Consider the following 20,407-nt stretch of genomic DNA (forward strand, 5'->3'; position numbering starts at 1 on the left):
TTCTTCACTCAGACAGGACAGGGTTAAAGGAGCAGCTGATTCGGGGGATCTGGCTCATTGAGGCCAGGGGGAGGGAGGGGTACGGATTGCGGGGCGAGCCTGCGGCGGCAGAGGCCAGCGTGACGTTGCACAGCCTGAGGTGCACCATGTGTTCTCCCCGGGAAATTGTCCCTGGATCACGGGACCCTGGCGGTGGCGGGCTGCACAGGCTCCCGGGAGGGGAGGTGTGGATAGTGACTTGTGCTTGCACACAGGCTTCTTGGTGGCGGCCGCAGCAGTCTTAGCATCTCATGCCCGTCTCTGGGGTCCGCCCTGGTAGCTGCGGCTCGCGCCCGTCTCTGGAGCTCCTTCAAGAGGTGCTGTTAATCTCCTCTCCTCTCGCACCAGGAAACAAAGAAGCAAGAAAAAGTCTCTTGCCTCTTTGGCAGCTCCAGACATTTTCCTGGACTCCCTCCCGGCCAGCTGTCGTGCACTAGCCCCCTTTAGGCTGTGTTCACGCAGCCAACCCCAGTCCTCTCCCTGCGATCTGATCGAAGACCGAGTCTCAGCTCCCAGCCTCCGCCCGTCCCGGTGGGTGAGCAGACAAGCCTCTTGGGCTGGTGAGTGCTGGTCAGCACCAATCCTCTGTGGGGGAATCTCTCCGCTTTGCCCTCCGCACCCCTGTTCCTGCTCTCTCCTCCGCGGTCCGCGGCTCTGAAGCTCCCCCCCTCCACCACTCGCAGTCTCCGTCTGCGAAGGGCCTTCCTAGTGTGTGGAAACCTTTCCTGCTTCACAGCTCCCTCCCGCTGGTCCCGTTCCTATTCTTTTGTCTCTGTTTTTTCTTTTTTCTTTTGCCTTACCCAGGTACGTGGGGAGTTTCTTGCCTTTTGGGAGGTCTGAGGTCTTCTGCCAGCATTCAGTAGGTGTTCTGTAGGAGTTGTTCCATATGTAGATGTATTTCTGATGTATTTGTGGGGAGGAAGGTGATCTCCACGTCTTATTCTTCCACCATCTTGAAGCTTCTCTGCCTTTCATGGCTTTAATTGAACATTTTAAATGATTCCATTTTGTCTTCTTTCTTAGCATATTTCTTAGCACTTAAAAATTTTTTTTAATGATTGTTTTTTTTTAGAATTTGCAATATATATTTACAGCTCATCAAAGTCCACTTTCAAATACCTCTATACTACTTCACAGGTAATGTGATTACCTTATAATAACAAAATTATCCTGGACTTCCCTGGTGGCACAGTGGTTAAGAATCCACCTGCCAGTGCAGGGGACGGGGTTTGATCCCTGGTCCGGGAAGATCCCACAGGCCATGGAGCAAATAAAGCCCTGCGTCACAACTACTGAGCCTGTGCTCTAGAGCTGGTGAGCCACAACTACGGAGCCCATGTGCCACAACTACTGAAGCACGTGCACCTAGAGTCCATAATGAGAAGTCTGTGCACTGCAACGTAGAGTAGCCTCTGCTTGCCACAACTAGAGAAAGCCCATGTACAGCAATGAAGACCCAATGCAGCCCAAAATAAATAAATAAAAATTTAAAAATAACAACATTATCATAATTTATCCCTCCTGTCCCTTTTATCATTGCTGTCATTTATTTCACATATATAAGTATACACAAGCATACATAAACATATGTGTGTTTACACATAATGAAATACATTGTTGGTATTATCTTGAACAAGCAGTTATCTGTTAGATCAATTAAGAATAAGGAAAATAAAATTTTAAATTTCATTTTTTCCTTCTTCAGTGTTCTTCCTTACTTTTTGTAGATCTGAGTTTCTGACCTACATTTTTCCCTCTTCTCTAAAGACCTTCTTTTCACATTTCTTGCAAAGTAGTTCTACTGACAGCAAATTCCTTCACTTTTTGTTTGTCTGAAAAATTCTATTTCTCCTTTACTTTTTTTTTTTTTTTTTTGCGGTATGCGGGCCTCTCACTGCCGTGGCCTCTCCCGCCGCGGAGCACAGGCTCCGGACGCACAGGCCCAGCGGCCACGGCTCACGGGCCCAGCCACTCCGCGGCATGTGGGATCCTCCCGGACCAGGGCACGAACCCGTGTCTCCTGCACTGGCAGGCGGACTCTCAACCACTGCGCCACCAGGGAAGCCCTCTCCTTTACTTTTGAAGGATGATTTCACAGGGTACAGAATTCTAGGATGATATTTCTTTTTTCTCTCTTGACACTTTAAATATTTCACTTCTACCTTGTATGATTTCCAAGGAGAAATTGGATGTAATTCTTATCTTTGTTCCTCTATGGGTAAGGTGTTTTTTTTCCTTCTGGTTTCTTTCTGGATTTTACTTTATCTTTTATGTTATGTAGCATGAAAGTGATATGCCTTTTAAAGTACTTTTCCTACTTAGTGTTCTCTGAGTTTCCTGGATCTGTGATTTGCCGTCTGACGTTAACTTGGGGAAATTCGGAGTCATTATTCTTTCAAATAGTTCTGTTCCTTTCTCTCTTTCTTCTCCTTCTGGTATTTTTATTATGCATATATTACACGTTTTGTAGTTGTCCCATAATTGTTGGATATTTTGTTCTCTTTTTTTTTCAGTCTTTGGTCTCTGTGCTTTTCCGTTTTTGAGGATTCTATTGATATATATTTTAGCTCAGAGATTCTTTTCTCAGTCACGTCCAGTCTACTAATAAGCCATCAAAGGCATTCTTCATTTCATATATATATATATATTTATTTATTTATATTGCTGATTAACAGTAACAATGTTGTTAGTTTCAGGTGCACAGCAAAGTGAATCAGCCATACATATACATGTATCCATTCTCCTCCAGACTCCCCTCCAGGCTGCCACGTAACGCATAACATTGAGTAGAGTTCCCTGTGCTATACAGTAGGTCCTTGTTAGTTATCCTTTTTAATTTAGTAATGTGTACATGTCAATCCCAAACTCCCTAACTATTCCTTCCCTCCCCCCTCCCCCCACCCCCATAACTATAAGGTCATTCTCTAAGTCTGTGAGTCCATTTCTGTTGTAGACATGCTCATTGTATTATTTCTGTTTAGATTCCGCATATAACTGATATCATACGATATTCTCTTTCTTTGTCAGACTTACTTCACTCACTATGACCATCTTTAGGTGCATCCATGTTGCTGCAAATGGCATTATTTCATTCTTTTTTAATGGCTGAGTAATATTCCATTGTATATATGTACCACATCTTCTTTACCCATTCCTCTGTCGATGGATATTTAGGTTGCTTCCGTGTCCTGACTATTGTAAATAGTGCTGCAATGAACATTAGGGAGGATGTATCCTTTTGGACCATGGTTTTCTCTAGATATATGCACAGGAGTGGGATTGCAGGGTCATATGGTAGCTCTATTTTTAGTTTTTTTTTTTCTTTTTTGTGGTACACGGGCCTCTCACCGCTGTGGCCTCTCCCATTGCAGAGCACAGGCTCCGGACGCGCAGGCCCAGCCGCTCTGCGGCATGTGGGATCTTCCCAGACCAGGGCACAAACCCACGTCCCCTGCATCGGCAGGTGGACTCTCAACCACTGCGCCACCAGGGAAGCCCTATTTTTAGTTTTTTAAGAAACCTCCATACTGTTCTCCATAGTGGCTCTACCAATTTACATTCCCACCAACAGTGTAGGAGGGTTCCCTTCTTTCCACACCCTCTCCAGCATTTACTGTTTGTGGATTTTTTCATGATAGCCATTTTGACTGGTGTGGGGTGATATTTCATTGTAGTTTTGATTTGCATTTCTCTAATCATTAGCATGTTGAACATCTTTTCATGTGCCTCTTGGCCATCCGTATGTCTTCCTTGGAAAAATGTCTATTTAGGTCTTCTGCCCATTTTTTAATTGGGTTGTTTGTTTTGATGATATTAAACCACATGAGCTGTTTGTAAATTTTGGAGACTAATCCCTTGTCGGTCACATCATTTGCAAATATTTTCTCCCAACCTGTAGGTTGTCCTTTTGTTTTGTTTACGGTTTCCTTTGCTGTGCAAAACTTTTGAGTTTAATTAGGTCTCATTTGTTTATTTTTGTTTTTATTTCCATTACTCTGGGAGACGGATCGGTAAAGATATTGCTGCGATTTAAGGCATTCTTCATTTCCGTTACAGTGTTTTTTTTTTTCCCCAACCAGGGATTGAACCCTGGGCCCTTGACAGTGAAAGTGCAGAGTCCTAACCACTGAACCTCCAGGGAATTCCCTCTGTTACAGTGTTTTTTTATCTTTAGCATTTCATTTTGTTCTTTATTAAGAATTCCATCTCTTGGCTTACCTTGTCCATCTGTACTTGCATGCTGTCTACTTTATCCATTAACTCTCAGTATATTAATCACAGCTGGGTGGTTTTTTTTGAATTTTATTTATCTTTTTCTACAGCAGGTTCTTATTAGGTATCCATTTTATACATGTTTGCCGCCAGCCGCGGCGGGTCCTCAAAGTGCAGCAACAATCGACGAGAGGGGGTAGGGAACTGAACGCACCAAGGTATGGGACCAGAAGGGCACAAGCAACTGATGGTTGCAAGGCAAGTTTAATAACAAAGCATAGCCATATATATACCCCTAAAGCAGGGAATTTGCTTAGTCACCATCTTATCGGCATCAGCTGGTTAATTGGCTTCTCGGCTTAGTCACGCCTTATCGGCATCAGCTGGTTGATTGGCTTCTCGGCTTCTCCTTCAAAGGCACCAATTTCCCCTCCAGGGTTGCTTTTCCTAGGTTTAGGGAACAACCAGGGACTCCCAGTAACTGAGCAGATCCCTGGAGCGATTTGGCTAAAGGCCATCTCCTTTTTTACTTTCATACCATAAAGTCCAGGATGCATACCAAGGAGAGTACAATCGGGCCCTGAGGCTTATGAGGGTCTTAATGGCGCCTTCCTCAGAGGGCAATGCTCGCCACATTTCCCCCTCTTTTATTTTTTAAAGCTTGATAATGCAATTTCAACCCGTACACCTCCTGACGAAGAGCAGCGAGACGGCCAACAATAAAGCGTAATAAACAAGGTAAGGCAATTAACATCAACAATACACATGACCCCACGGTAATCAATCCTGTGAGTCCATTTTGAAACCAACGCATTGGGTTTAACCATTGTAGCTGATCCAAGAGTCCTTGAATTAATTGTTGGGGCCCGTCTTCTTGTAGATGAGCTTCTTGAATTGCTTGTATTTCCGCATTAAGTTTTTGTATGTCCAAACTAATGTGTCCATCAGTCCATACACTTAAAAAGTGCATTTTTACTTTGTTCCAATCCCAGTCAGTTTCATTATAAGCGTGTTGAGTCACACAAATCCAAGTATATTTAGCATGGCAAAGCAAACGCATTTTCAATTTTAAAGCCATAATTTGGTCTCCTAAACCTATGAGAGCATTTTTTAACTCATCAACCTCAGTTTTTAGTTGAGTATCAATGACTTTGTAATGCTAATGCCATACTGGTATTTTTAGACAATTGATTAACATAATGCGCTTGTTGTACAGTTTTACTTAATGCTAAACCGGCAGCAGTGGCTGTGGCTGAGGCTTATGAGGGTCTTAATGGCGCCTTCCTCAGAGGGCAATGCTCGCCACACATGTTAGTGTATATATGTCAAGTGCAATCTCCCAATTCATCACACCACCCCCACGCCACCACTTTCCCCCCTTGGTGTCCATGTGTTTGTTCTCTACATCTGTGTCTCTATTTCTGCCCTGAAAACTGGTTCATTCATCTGTACCACTTTTCTAGGTTCCGCATATATGTGTTAATATCTGATATTTATTTTTCTCTTTCTGACTTACTTCACTCTGTATGACCGTCTCTAGATACATCGACGTCTCTACAAATGACCCAATTTTGTTCCATTTTATGGCTGAGTAATACTCCATTGTATATATGTGCCACATCTTCTTTACCCATTCATCAATCACAGCTGTTTTAAATTCCCAGTCTGGGGCTTCCCTGGTGGCGCAGTGGTTGAGAATCCGCCTGCCGATGCAGGGGACATGGGTTCGTGCCCTGGTCCGGGAAGATCCCACATGCCGCGGAGCAACTAAGCCCGTGAGCCATGGCCGCTAGGCCTGCGCGTCCGGAGCCTGTGCTCCGCAACGGGAGAGGCCACAACAGTGAGAGGCCCGCATACCGCAAAAAATAAATAAATAAATAAATAAATAAATTCCCAGTCTGATATAATTCCAACATCTCTGCCATGTCTGGTTCTGATACTTGCTCTGTCTCTTCAAATTGTGTTTTTGCCACTTGGTATATCTTGTACTTTTTTTCTTGTTAGCCAAACGTGTTGTGCTAGGTAAATGGTACTGCTGTAAATAGGCCTTTGGTGTGGGAGAAGGGGAAGTGTTCTATAGTACTATGATTTAGGTGTTGATATTTTAGTGAGCCTATGCTTCTAAACTGTGAACTTCACAGTGTTTCTCAGTTTTTTCCTCCTCCCCCTAAGTGGGACAGTATGCTAGAATGGGCTGGAATTGGGTATTTTCCTTTCTCCAGGTCAGTTAGGCTCGATAAAATCACAGCAGTTTAGGGTCTGGTTAATTTGTTTACCCTGAGGGCAGGCCTTGTTAAGAAGAACAGAGTGTTCCGGCATATTTCAAAACGATTCCTTTTCTCCTTTGCCTGCCAGAAGATTGAGGGGATTTTCCTCTGATATTTACTGTGGGAAACACGTTGAGCTTTGGGAGGCAAATTTCACAATATGGTGGGGGCCCTGTGACTGGGTTCCCTTGTATTTCTTAACCCTGATAGGTGGTTTCAGCTCCCAAGTCTCTGCTCTGGTAATTCATGATTCCCTGTTATTGCTTGTCTGTCCCTCCAATCTTGAGGGCAATGGTTTGCCTTGTGTACTCCCCTCTTTTATGGATTCAAGAAGCATTGTTGATTTTTCAGTCTGTTCAGCTTTTTACTTGTTGTCAGGAAGGAACGGCAACTCCAAGCTTCTTACATGTGGAACTGAAAACTGGATATTCATGATTTCATTATCATTCATTTCAAAATACTTTTAAGTGTCCCTTTCTTCTTTGACTCATCAGTTATTTAGAAGTGTGCCATTAAGTTTTCACATATTTGGGGGTTTTCCAGATATCTTTTTTTTTACTAGTTTTTAATTAATTCCATGTGTTTGAGAATATCTTTCCATAGTTTTGAGACAGGAGGGAAGTGGGTACGGCCCAACCTTTGAAAGAGTGACATAGCCATTGAGGATATGACATAAACTGGTTAAAACCAGCCAGGCCCAAGATTGCATAAGCTTCAACTTCTGGTAGACAATTAGCCTCATTACATGCTCGCTGTAATGCATTAGCATACTAAATGCACACCCACAGGCACCATGAGGGTTCTAAGGGTGACCATAAAAAGGCCAAAAATTGGGTGGTGGCCCAATTCCTGGAAATCCCTGCCCCTTTCCCCAAAATAGTTGGACTAATCCTCCTACTCATTAGTCTATGAAATTACCCAGCCCATAAAAACTGATCACCCCATATTTTAGGGCTGCTCTCATCTTCTAAGATGGCCCACACTCTGTCTGGAGTGTGTTTCTCCCATGGCCGCTCTCGCCTTCTGAGACAGACTGCATTCTGCCTGTGGAAAGTGTCTCTCTCTCAGTAAACCTGCTTTGAGTTTACTATGGCTTGCTCTTGAATTTTTTTCTGCATGAAGCCCAGGTCCCTCACTTGGTGGCCCATTCCAGGGACTTACCTGAGACACGGGACATGACCATCCTTGAGCCCCATTTTCCTACAACAGTTTGAATTGTTTTAAATTTGTCAAGCTTTATGACTGAGAATATGATCTATCTTGTAAAGTGTTACATGTGCACTTGAAAACAATGTGTACACAGCAAAGGAAACCATAAACAAAATGAAAAGACAACCTACGGAATGGGAGAAAATATTTGCAAACGATGCAACCAACAAGGGCTTAATTTCCAAAATACACAAACAGTTTATGCAACTCAACAACAAAAAAACCCAGCCCATCTAAAAATGGGCAGAAGACCTAAATAGATAGTTCTCTAAAAAAGAAATACAGATGGCCAATAGGCACATGAAAAGATGCTCAACATCACTAATTATTAGACAAATGCAAATCAAAACTACAATGAGGTACCACCTCACTCCAGTCAGAATGGCCATCATTAAAAAGTCTACAAATAACAAATGCTGAAGAGGGTATGGAGAAAAGAGAACCCTCTTACCCTGTTGGTGGGGTTGTGGGATTGTAAGTTGGTGCAGCCACTATGGAAAACAGTGTAGAGTTTCCTCAGTAAACTAAAAATAGAATTACCATAGGATCCAGCAATCCTACTCCTGGGCATCTATCTGGACAATACTATAATTCAAAAAGATACATGCACCCCTATGTTCATAGCAGCACTATTCACAATAGCCAAAACATGGAAACAACCTAAATGTCCATCAACAGGTGAATGGATAAAGAAGATGTGGTACATATGTATAATGGAATACTACTCAGCCACAAAAAAGAATGAAATAATGCCATTTGCAGCAACATGGATGCAACTAGAGATTACCATACTGAATGAAGTCAGAAAGAGAAAGGCAAATACCATGTGATATCACTTACATGTGGAATCTAGAATATGGCACAAATGAACCTATCTACAAAATAGACTCACAGACATAGAGAACAGACTTGTGGTTTCCAAGGGGGAGAAGGATGGGGGAGGGATGGACTGGGAGTTTGGGGTTAGTAGATGCAAACTATTATATATAGAATGGGTGGACAACAAGGTCCTACCGTACAGCACAGGGAACTATATTCACTATCCTGGGATAAACCATAATGGAAAACTATAGAGAAAGAATGTCTCTGTGTGTATAACTGAGTCACTTTGCTGTACAGCAGAGATTGGCACAATATTGTACATCAACAATATTTCAATAAAAAAAGGAAACTAATGTGTATGCTGCTATTGTTGGGTAGAGTGTTCTGTGTCAATTTGTCAAGTTGGTTGATAGTGTTTAGGTCTTTTATATTATTACTGATTTCTGTCCAGTTGTATTAATTATTGGGATAAGGGTATTAAAATCTCGAACTAGGGCTTCCCTGGTGGCGCAGTGGTTGAGAATCCGCCTGCTGATGCAGGGGACACGGGTTCGTGCCCTGATCTGGGAAGATCCCATATGCCACGGAGCGGCTAGGCCTGTGAGCCATGGCTGCTGAGCCTGAGCCATGGCTGCTGAGCCTGCATGTCTGGAGCCTGTGCTCTGCAACGGGAGAGGCCACAACAGTGAGAGGCCTGCGTACCGCAAAAAAAAAAAAAAAAAAAAAATCTCTAACTAAAACTTCGAATTTATCTATCTTTTCCTTGAGTTCTATCAGTCTTCTTTTTTTATTTTTTAAATTTATTTATTTATTTATTTATTTAGGCTGCCTTGGGTCTTTGTTGCTGCACATGGGCTTTCTCTGGTTGTGGCGAGCGGGGGCTACTCTTCGTTGCGGTGTGCAGGCTTCTTGTTGCGCTGGCTTTTCTTGTTGGGGAGCATGGGCTCTAGGTGCATGGGCTTCAGTAGTTGCAGCATGTGGGCTCAGTAGTTGTGGCACATGGGCTTAGTTGCTTTGCGGCATGTGGGATCTTCCCAGACAAGAGCTTGAACCTGTGTCCCCTGTGTTGGAAGGTGGATTCTTAACACTGCTCCACCAGGGAAGCCCTCTATCACTCTTCTTTTTATGTAATTTGAAGCTTTTTTTCCTAAGTGTGTAAATATTTAGGATTTTTATGTCCTCTTGGTGACTTGACCCCTTTATTATTATGAAGTGACCCTTTTTATCCCTGCTAATATTCTTTGCTCTGAAAACTACTTTGAGCGATATTAATATAGACAGTCTAACTTTCTTTTGATTAATGTTAGTGTGACATATTTTTTTCCATCCTTTTGCTTTTAACCTGTGTCATTAAATTTAGTGTATTTCTTATAGACAGCATGTATTTGGGTCTTGCAGAAATGACAATCTGCTTTAAATTAGTGAGTTTAGACTGTCTGCATTTAATGTAATTGAGCATGTAGAATGGGAAATAATGCTGTGGTCATCTCTGGGAAAAAAAAAAATCTGCCATAATCCTCTGAGTCTTTTCTTTGTCCTGGAGCACTTGGTTTCAGCTTGCCAAAACCTATGTTAATTTACTGTTGTTCTGTAAAAATACTGTTGTTTTACTCTTGAGGATAGGGGAATGTTCATATTTTTAAAAAAACGACTCAGTATGCAACTTTACATTCATCTTTCCCTATGTAAAAGATTCACAGACACACACACACAAAGCATTTGACCTTCAATACCAATATCCATGAATAATATTGGATTATTAATCACCCTTTGGTGTTCCTGGGACTATCAGATGCAATAACCCTTGAAGTGACACAAAGAGTAGTGTCACCCTTTTTTTTTTTTTTGCGGTACGCGGGCCTCTCACTGTTGTGGCCTCTCCCGCTGCGGAGCACAGGCTCCGGACGCGCAGGCTCAGCGGCCATGTCTCACGGGCCCAGCCGCTCCGCAGCACGTGGGATCCTCCCGGACCGGGGCACGAACCCGTGTCCCCTGCATCGGCAGGCGGACTCTCAACCACTGCGCCACCAGGGAAGCCCAGTGTCACCTTTTAAGAGGAAAAAAACTAAATTCTTAAAATGCCACATCAAACCAATGCTTCTTTTAACAGAAATTACTTCTTTTTTTAAAAAGCTCAAAAATTTATTCCCACTTTATAAAAACACTCATTGCTTATCTGTAAGAAATGACACCTCTTTATACAACACTTAAAGAAAAGGCTGATGCAATCTGTGCTCTGTTCCCTTTTTGGAAAATTATTTTTTTTAATCTAAATTTTCTAATGATGTGGGAAGTGCCAACTATCTTTTTTTTTTTTTTTTTTTGTAGTCAAATTTATTTTCTTATTTTTTTTAACATCTTTATTTGAGTATAACTGTTTTACAATAGTGTGTTAGTTTCTCCTTTACAACAAAGTGAATCAGTTATACATATACATATGTTCCCATATCTCTTCCCTCTTGTGTCACCCTCCCTCCCACCCTCCCTATCCCACTCCTCTAGGTGGTCACAAAGCACAGAGGTGAGCTCCCTGTGCTAAGCTGCAGCTTCCCATTAGCTATCTAATTTACATTTGGTAGTGTGTATATGTCCCTGCCACTCTCTCACATCTTCACAGCTTACCCTTCCCTCTCCCCATATCCTCAAGTCCATGCTCTAGTAGGTCTGTGTTTTATTCCCATCCTACCACTAATCTCATGACATTTTTTTTTTTTTTTTAAGATTCCATATATATGTGTTATCATACGGTATTTTTCTTTAGTCAGAAATGGATGCCAGCAATGTCACCTTAAAAAAATTCTATGAAATGTAAACAAAAAACTTCTGCATTTTTTTTGCTGTTGTGGGGTTGCTGCACAATTTTGTACTATTCTGGGAGCAGCTCTTTGCTCTATTAACAGGACCCCCACCTGTTAGGTGGAGTGGTTTCTGTTTTGCATTTCTATCCCTTAATGACTCATAATGAGTCATGACTCTTTACATCTAGCTGTTTAATATGCCTCAAGTCAGATTTGTTTAGCACATTCTAACAATGGCACACAGTGACCTTTCCTTTGTCACCTCTCTGAAAGGTAACCAACTACCAGAAACTAAGTACAGCAGTACTGGTCACTCTTGTACCCTTTTGGGAAATAGCTGTCTTTACATGGGGAAAAGGAAAGAGTAACAGAAGTGATAATTCCCAATCTTATGGCAAGATGGAGACTAAAAGAAGCTGAAAAGTAGAGGCTGGAATTCTGTTCCACAGTTATCTTTTCTCTTGTGTATTTTTCATCTTTCCCTTTCCAGTAGGTGGTTCCTTTCCCCTGTGCTGCCAATTATGCCACTACAATTCTTAACAAAGCAACAGCATTTAATGAAAAACCCCACTAACTTGCTAAATCTGTTGTAGCCCAAGGGTCTGCCTCTCTAGGTCATGGGTCATCTTCTGCTGCTCCATGTAGGATGGAGCTGCTCCTCTGTTCATGTGCCTGATGCACAGTGAGGCCAAACAAACTGAAATATCGGAGTTTGGGGCAGAGAAAGATGTATTGCAGGGCCAAGGAAGGAGAACGGGTGACTTGTGCTTAAAAGCCTGGAACTGAGACTTATCTGGTGGCACAGTGGTTTAAGACTCCACTCTCCCAATGCAGGGGGCCCAGGTTTGATCACTGGCCAGGGAACTAGATCCCACATGCATGCTGCAACTAAGAGTTTGCATGCCACAACTAAAGAGCCTGCCTGCCGCAACTAAGGAACCCACCTGCCACAACTAAGACCCAGTACAACCAAATAAATAAATAAATATTGAGAAAAAACAACCCCCAAACCTTGAACTCCCCAATGGTTTTGGGGGAGAAGTTTTTATAGGCAAAATTTGGATTGAGGGCTGCATGGTGTGGGACTTTCTTCTGATTGGTTGGTGATGAGGTAACAGGGTGGTGCTCCAGGGATTTTGTGATGGCCTTTGTTCACTGCTGTTTCCTAAATACATAGAAAAATGCCTGGGACACAGTAGACAAAACATTTGCCGAGTGTGTGACTGAATTTCAAGGTTACAAACTCCAGTGAGTGAAAGACTCTGCTGTACATTTGGGGGCAGCCAGAGGAATCTATAAAAGAGGAGGAAAGTAAAATTAAAAACCAGACCATAAACATGACTATACCCAGAGTCTTAGGAAAAAAAGGAAAAGTACAGTTTAAATCCTTCATAGGGTCCCCTCAAAGCACTCTAGATACTAGCCTATCTTTTCTGTCCTTGCCCATCCTCTGATTTTACAGTGAAGAGAGAGCCCTTTCTTCAATCTGGCACATAGAAGACAAATCTCCATCCCTCTATAACAGGGAAGAGCCAATTCTGACTCCATGTTGGATCTGTTTCTTTGACTTTAACCTTTGCTTTTCGTTGCTTTTGTTATTATAATCATACATAATGGCCTGCCTCAGGGAACCCTGCCCCTCTGCCTGCATGTTAAACTAAAGTGCCTTTGTTCAGCTCACTGGGAGACAATCTGACCCTGCCCACCTGTAAATGGCTGCAGAAAAGAAGAAATTAACACATCCCCTCCCTGATGCTGGCCAAGCCAGACAAAACTAATGGCCTTTTAACTTTACCTCCTCCTGCCCCTCTCTGTTCTAGAAAAGAAACTGGCATCCAGACCCTTTGGGAACCCTAGACCACCATCTTCTCAGTCTGCTGGCTTTCTGAATAAAATCAACACCTCGTCTCCTGGTTTATTGGGCTGTCCTGCAGCTTGCAGAGCAGGCTCGGCTCAGTAACAAGTTTGGCGGACCAGCTAGAAGCCTTGCTGCTCGTGGCTAGCTGGCCCCGGTCAGGGAATATTGGGGCAAGGCCCTAGCAGCTGCTGAGACCATCCTTCCTGAGGACCCTCCCTTCAAAATCCCCTGAAGTGGCACCAGCTACGCCAGCACTTGGCAGTTGAAGCAAGGAACCAACAAACTTCTACGAGTCAATGGACTCCATTTTGGAGGGTAAGTTGCTCTGGTGTGTGCACCAGGAATACATTCTCCCCTCAATTTAGGCTTTTCCTTTACAGGACAAGCCAATTGTTTGGTGGGGGTACCGTCTTGGAGAGGGGAATTGTTGGACTTCACCTGATTTTGGTTTTGTGTACATCAATCAATGTTGGAACTTGTTTGTGCTTTTTGTGTTGGAATTTGTTTGCATCTTTTGTGTTTTGGTGTTATCAAACTTATAAAACTGGAAAATACTACATCTATCCCAAAGGAGAACCCTTTGGGGTGTATGTTAGATAAATGGGTGAAACATAGCCGTGAGCCTATGACTAAGAAAGACATGATATACTATTGTAATAAGGTGTGGACACAATATATGTTAAGTTCAGAAGGGTTATGGCTCAAATGGCTCCGTCAATTATTATATGATCTTGCAATTAGAAGTGTTTTGCGAAAGAGCAGGGAAAAGAGGTGAGATTCCATATGTAGAAGCATTTATGCTATTGCATCAGGAGGAAAAGGAGTCAGAGGGCTGCTCATACATATTTACTCCTTTCACTATCTCCTGTTTCCCCTTCCCATGGCGATCGAATATAAGTTTCTATGTTAATCCTGGAGCACAGGGATTTGGCTTAGTATTACCATCTAAGACCCAACAGGGCACCCAATTTGGACCGGGAGTCACTTCTGCAGCAGGGCAGTTTCCCTTACACTGGTATCCTGTAAGAGGCCAGGGAACTCCTTTAGACTTGAGGCATCAGATTCTAATTTCCCCACAGGAGCCCTGGGTGACTTTGACAGTGGGGAACAAGTTCACTGATTTTCTAGTAGATACGGGTGTCACGTATTCTGTGGTAAACGCCGAGGTGGCACAGAGAACATCGCAGTCTATCTCGCTCACAGGAGTTTCTGGAGAAGTACAAAACCCTTCATTCTTACAACCTCTAGAAGGCCAACTAGGGGACCTCACCGTGAAACATAGCTTCTTATATATGCCAGAGTATCCAATCCCCCTTTTTCGGGACGAGATCTCCTTTGTAAATTAAATGCTCAAGTAACTTTTTCGCCAGAACGGCTTGATATCAGGGTCCCACTGGAGCTTAAAGCCTACAAATGGTGCTCGTGGAAACTGCAGAGAAGGAAACAAAGTCATCCTAGGAGAAACTCGCCTGTATCTTTGAGATGCAAATGTCCTATTTGGTGTTCTCAAGAACCCTCATCTCTGCCATCTTTTTAAAATGCAAATTTTGAAAGAAGTATAAAGTAATTTAGAAATTGACTTGTCAAGGGTAAATAGAAACCCCCAGTGTTATTCCTGTAAATATTTAGCCATCTGGAGAAGTGAGCTTTGTTTGTTCCATCTACCAGAAACCCAGCTTTAACCTGATGAGTTTTACATTGCTGTACCTGTAGGGCTGAAATTTTGAAATGAGAACTATGAGGTCTCTCTGTTTCTGTGTTTGTGTGTGTCTTTGTCTTTGGATGACATTGCTGAGGTTGATTTGTGGATGAGCTCTGTTGAATTGGCTTAAAGAAAAGTAAGCACTTACAAACCAAACAATTCTAAATACAAGAGAAGTTAAGCTAAATTAGTTTCAGTTTCATGTGAACTGGGAAATATTTAATATTAAATTAATGTTTAAGTTTGTGATCTAATTAATATAGACATGACTTTAGAGTCATCAACATTAAGTATAATACTTTCACTGCACCTAGGTTTAATAGATGTTAAATGAAATCTTGTTATACCTGTTGCAAATTTGTCAGCAAGGAAAGTAACTTGATGTGAAGAAACTTCTAAGGAAAGAAAATGTAAACAAGATAAGAGCCTTTAGGTCTGAAAAATTATCTAAAATAGTCTCTCCAGATTTTGGTAACTATTACTTGCCTCTTGGTTTTCACTAGAAATTAAGATTTTTTAAGAGTCAGGGATTCTATTTTAAATATATAATTAAAGCTACTGAAAATAATAAAACATTTCAGTATGGTAGAATGTTTTCAGTTACGAAAGTGTGAGGAATGGAAGTACATTTTACTGAGAAAGTTGTTTTTTGTTTTTGTTTTTGTTTTTTGCGGTACGCGGGCCTCTCACTGCTGTGGCCTCTCCCGTTGCGGAGCACAGGCTCCGGACGCGCAGGCTCAGCGGCCATGGCTCACGGGCCCAGCCGCTCCGCGGCATGTGGGATCTTCCCGGACCGGGGCACGAACCCGTGTCCCCTGCATCGGCAGGCAGACTCTGAGAAAGTTTTATACATGGTCAGGATGAACTAAATTTAGATTGAAGTTAACTAAGTAAACGGATTTTGTTAAGTAAGCTAATACAAGACTGGAATTTGACCTCTCTCTCTGTTAGAAGTGCTCCTTTTTGATAACAGATTGTATGAGTTTCTGTGCCCTTAGGAGATCCATATTTGTTTTCTTTTAATTGTTTTGTGATTTTGGTTAAATGAATAAGTATTATTTCTCAGTGACCTATCATCCTGTTGTGTTTTAAAACCTTTTTGCTAACCTCCTGCTGACTCTGGAATACTTCAAAAGAACATCTCTGAGGCATCTCAGAGAGGAATGTTAAACTAAGTTTATTTGGCATATTAAATTCTTTCAGAAATATTGTCAAGTGATTGGAGATGAACCTTAGGTTATAGTGTATGTATTAATGTCATTAATATAGATATTCCAAAATTTAATTTGAGTCCCGAACATCTGATATGTCCTGATATGTTATCAGTCATAATTCTAGTTATTCTAAAATGTTACATGTCACAGAAATATCCAAGTTTCCTGCTAATTGTATTGTACTCAAATCTTTAACCAGGTTATTTTAAGTTTTGTCCTGATGCTTTTACAAAATGAAAATTTTCAAGAGGACTCATAAAAAGGAACTTTTTGACAAATATAAGTTTCTGGTAGCCTTTAGCTAATATCACTGGACTGGGTAATGACAAAACTAAAGGAAAACCTGATTACTTCATCCAGATCAACACGAATTAATTACATAGGACTGAATAAACTGGTGAATATGGTTATAATTTTTATGGTTTCTATCTGAAAAATTATTGGTTTAAATCTGTGTTTTCCAGGTCTAAGGAAAACTAATTATGACTTACAGTAATTTGGTAAATTACACCTTGGTAAGCAGAATTGAAACATTTATCTTTTTCTCTCTGCCTGGTTGATCCTGCTAGTACCATATGCTTGTCTCAGAGATTACGCCATGCATGTCTAAGTATTCATGGCTGCTACAGTGAAACTGTGGATGGCTCATTAAATCAGTTATGGTTCCTTTGGTTGCTTGTTACTGCAACTGGATTACAACTAGTTACACTAATCATTCGTTTAATTTGTTCTCTGTTTCCAAATTGTTTGTGCTCTGTGTCTCCCTGCTGCACTATGTCTTTGTCAATGTTACTAGCTGCATTACTTATATCCTGTCTATTTTATAAGATTGTTGTCTCTTACACTACCCAGTGTGTAACCAGGCCTCCAACAAAACTTCTATGGCTAAACATCTTGAGGAAATAGATCACATTTATAACATAAAATAATTGTAATAGTGTGATTCTAGGTATGGGAGGAAGCAACAAGGGAAAATGTCTCCTGGATCATAATTAGACAGAGGATCCAGAGGATCTTTAATTATCAGTAGGACGTAATCCCAAAATTAACACCTGGAGTGACATATCAAGAATTTCCCCCTGATCTGGGATGAGCCTCCCAGTGCCGTGAGACAAAATTTGATCATGAAATGTCTCCCCGATATTGGTCAAATTCCTGACCAAGAGGAGAAGATATGAGAAATGGAATATTTCCCTCCATTATCAGTCACCAGCAATTGCAGCCCTTCAGCTTGAGCCAGTGAGTCCTGAGGAAACTCAGGAAGGAGAATACAGGATACAGGCCCCAGATCTCTGAGGTGCATATCAAAGGAATGATTTCGGTGAGCCCGGAATCTTGCATCTTCCCATACATAGAAAAGTGCTAAATTCCTTAACTTTAGATGCCGCCTCCTTGTCTTGAAGTCCTCAAAATTCCCACTGACTAAAAACGTAAGTCTCAACTTCTAGGTCATGAGTATTTTTTAAGTCTACAGATGTAAAGTAGACACTTTCCAAAGAGGAACAAAAAAACCAAATCTGAACACTGGCACCAATGGTGGACCCTCCCAGAAAGATCCATCTGACGGAGCAGTTAGAATGGTCGTCATCCCCTTTTCCACAAGATTATGGAATGGACACTGACAGTGGAAAATTGTAACAGGGAAGAGCCAATTCTGACTCCGTGTTGGATCTGCTGCTTTGACTTTAACCTTTGCTTTTCGTTGCTTTTGTTATTATCATCATACATAATGGCCTGCCTCGGGGAACCCTGCCCCTCAGCCTGCATGTTAAACTAAAGTGTCAGGAGGCTGGCCACAGTTTGGAGTAGGAGCTGAAATCTGTGCCAGGATCATGGAAGGCCCCGCGTTCAATTTTCTGGATGCTCCTGTAGTTCGTGTCACCGGTGCCGATGTCCCTATGCGTTATGCAAAGGTTCTAGAAGACAACTCTATACCTCAGGTTAAAGACATCATATTTGCAATAAAGAAAACACTAAATATCTAGCTTGGACTTGAATTTCAAGTCATTGGGATTTCCTTAAAATACTTAATGACATTTCATCTGGATTGTCCTATAAGACCTTTTGATTTGTAAAGTTATGTCTAAAGCAACAACACAGATGTTTTTGTACTGGGAAGAAGTTTAAATATGTCCGTAGAAAAAGTCTCCACTCTCCTGCCTAGGTTCCACGCTTTTTTTGTCTGTTACAATAGCCATGTTCTTTGAATAAAATTAATGTAAAATTTTACCCTCTCACTAGAAGGAAAAGGTATAAATGTGGCAAGAGTCCTGATGAAAGATATCTCCAAAAAAAGATAACTTATATGTAAAAATAAAATCATATAATCTACATTTACTGTTAGACTGTTTTGATAAGGAATAAAGGAATTCCTAACTATGAAAAAAAAAAACAAAAAACTAAAGTGTCTTTGTACTGCACACAGGGAGACAATCTGGCCCTGCCCACCTGGGAATGGCTGCAGAAAAGAAGAAATTAACACGTCCCCTCCCTGGTGCTGGCCAAGCCAGACAAAGCTAATGGCCTTTTTACTATACTTCCTCACCTCCTCCGCCTCTCTGTTGTTGAAAAGAAACTGGCATCCAGACCCCGATAAGATGGGTTTTGGAGAGCCTAGTCCGCCATCTTCTCGGTCTGCCGGCTTTCTGAATAAAGTCGTTATTCCTTGCCTTAACACCTTGTCTCCCGATTTATTGGCCTGTCGTGCAGCAAGCAGAGAGAGCTTGGACTCAGTAACACCCCTATAGGAAATTCTCACCAACCCCCTCCCCCCCAAAGAATTGCTTTGGTCCGCAATTTAGTTCTCTCCATTTCTCCCCACAGGGCAACTCAGAGACACAACATCCTTAGGAGCAAATTTCCTAGCATCTAGGTGTTTAGTCTGAGTGATTCTCCGCCTTTAGAGGCATTTGAATCACCTCAAGGACTTGTGGAAACAGGTTCCTGGTCGCCACCCCTGAGTTTCTGATTTAATGGGTGTAGGGGTGAGATTTGAGAATTTACATTTCTAGCAAGTTCACAGGTGGTGCTGCTGCTGCTGCTCTGGGGGCTACACTTTGAGAATCACTGACCTAGCAGAACACCTCATGGGGTGTCAGCAAATACGACCACCTGGGTTTTGCGTGTCAAGTTGGTCTCCTTTGAGGTCACCACTGATGTGATGGCAAGAGAATCTGCTCTGCAGGATTCTATATGGTGGAATCACCCCTTGGTATTGATACAGGTTTCCCCCGCTATCTGAAAGTAGAGTGCTCCTATATGGCATAAAGCAGAGTATCCTCCTGCTTTCAAATAACTTGAGCTAGATCACTTTGCTTTTACAAAAAATGTACGTTAGTACATTAATATGGCAATGACTTCGTTTCATAAGAGCGAAAATCCTCTTTGGATGTCTCTCGGTTGTTGAAAACAGGGACCAAGGTAGGTGTTTTGTAAAAGCAAAAGAGTGTAATGTGAACTTTCAGAAAGTGGGAGATACCTGTCATCTCATCTCCTTGGCTGGCATCATACTTCACGTCTTCTTTCATTTCCTGGTTATTTGTCACCTTGTCCTCTGTTGATTCTACTTGTCCACTCCCCCATAAAGGGGAGCGTTTTCTTCAAAACCCAGGATCTCTGCTATTCTCACCTGAGTATTCTGCTCTCCAAGAATCCACCCTCTTTCATCTTCATCTTCATCATCATCATCGTAGCTGACATTGATTTCCACTCACTGTGTTCCTATGTTCCTTAGGAACACACTTGACATAAACATATCAGTTAGGATGTTGCTTTTGGTGGCCATGAACAAAAAAACCCCAACTTTAAAAAATAAGGAAAATGTTCATCTCACATACCATCATATAGTCCCAAGGAAGGGCAGTTCCAGGATTGGCTGACTCAGTGCCTCAACGCTGTCATCAGTGGGTCTTTCCAACTTCCCAGACTGCCATTCTTGCCCTGTTGGCTTTGCCCTCAGTTCTGCTTACCTCCTGGTTAAAAAAATGACCTCAGTGGTCGCAGGTATCCCACACAGTCATGACACCATCTCTTTCTCTCTGTATCTCTTTTTCAGAGCCAGGCAGTCTCTTCTGGAGGTACCCCAGCAGATCTCCCCATTATGTCTCATTGGCTAGAACTGGGTCACATGTCCACCTCCAGCTGCCAAGAGAATGGGATTACCATGTTGGTTACCCCTGAGTTGGGGTGAGGTCACCTTCTCAGAGTACTTGGCTGTCATTTGGGGGCACAAGGAAGAAGAGGGAAATGGTGGTTGGTTGGTTGGTTGGCTCTGAACTTATGTTCAG

At 42.1% G+C, this 20,407-nt stretch overlaps 1 long non-coding RNA gene across 2 annotated transcripts; it reads left to right on the plus strand.

Moving 5' to 3' along the window:
• Positions 1–222: 222 nt before the first annotated feature.
• Positions 223–18,733, plus strand: LOC136793284 (uncharacterized). Of its 2 annotated transcripts, none has more exons than XR_010838369.1 (5): positions 223–599; positions 4,912–4,989; positions 13,168–13,520; positions 16,586–16,636; positions 18,547–18,733. It is a non-coding gene; the product is annotated as an uncharacterized lncRNA (long non-coding RNA). The 2 variants fall into 2 exon arrangements; XR_010838370.1 differs by lacking the exon at positions 18,547–18,733 and adding an exon at positions 17,589–18,350.
• The last annotated feature ends 1,674 nt before the right edge of the window (positions 18,734–20,407 follow it).

The sequence above is a fragment of the Kogia breviceps genome, chromosome 19 (genome assembly GCF_026419965.1).
Source record: "Kogia breviceps isolate mKogBre1 chromosome 19, mKogBre1 haplotype 1, whole genome shotgun sequence".
Taxonomy (NCBI): domain Eukaryota; kingdom Metazoa; phylum Chordata; class Mammalia; order Artiodactyla; family Physeteridae; genus Kogia; species Kogia breviceps.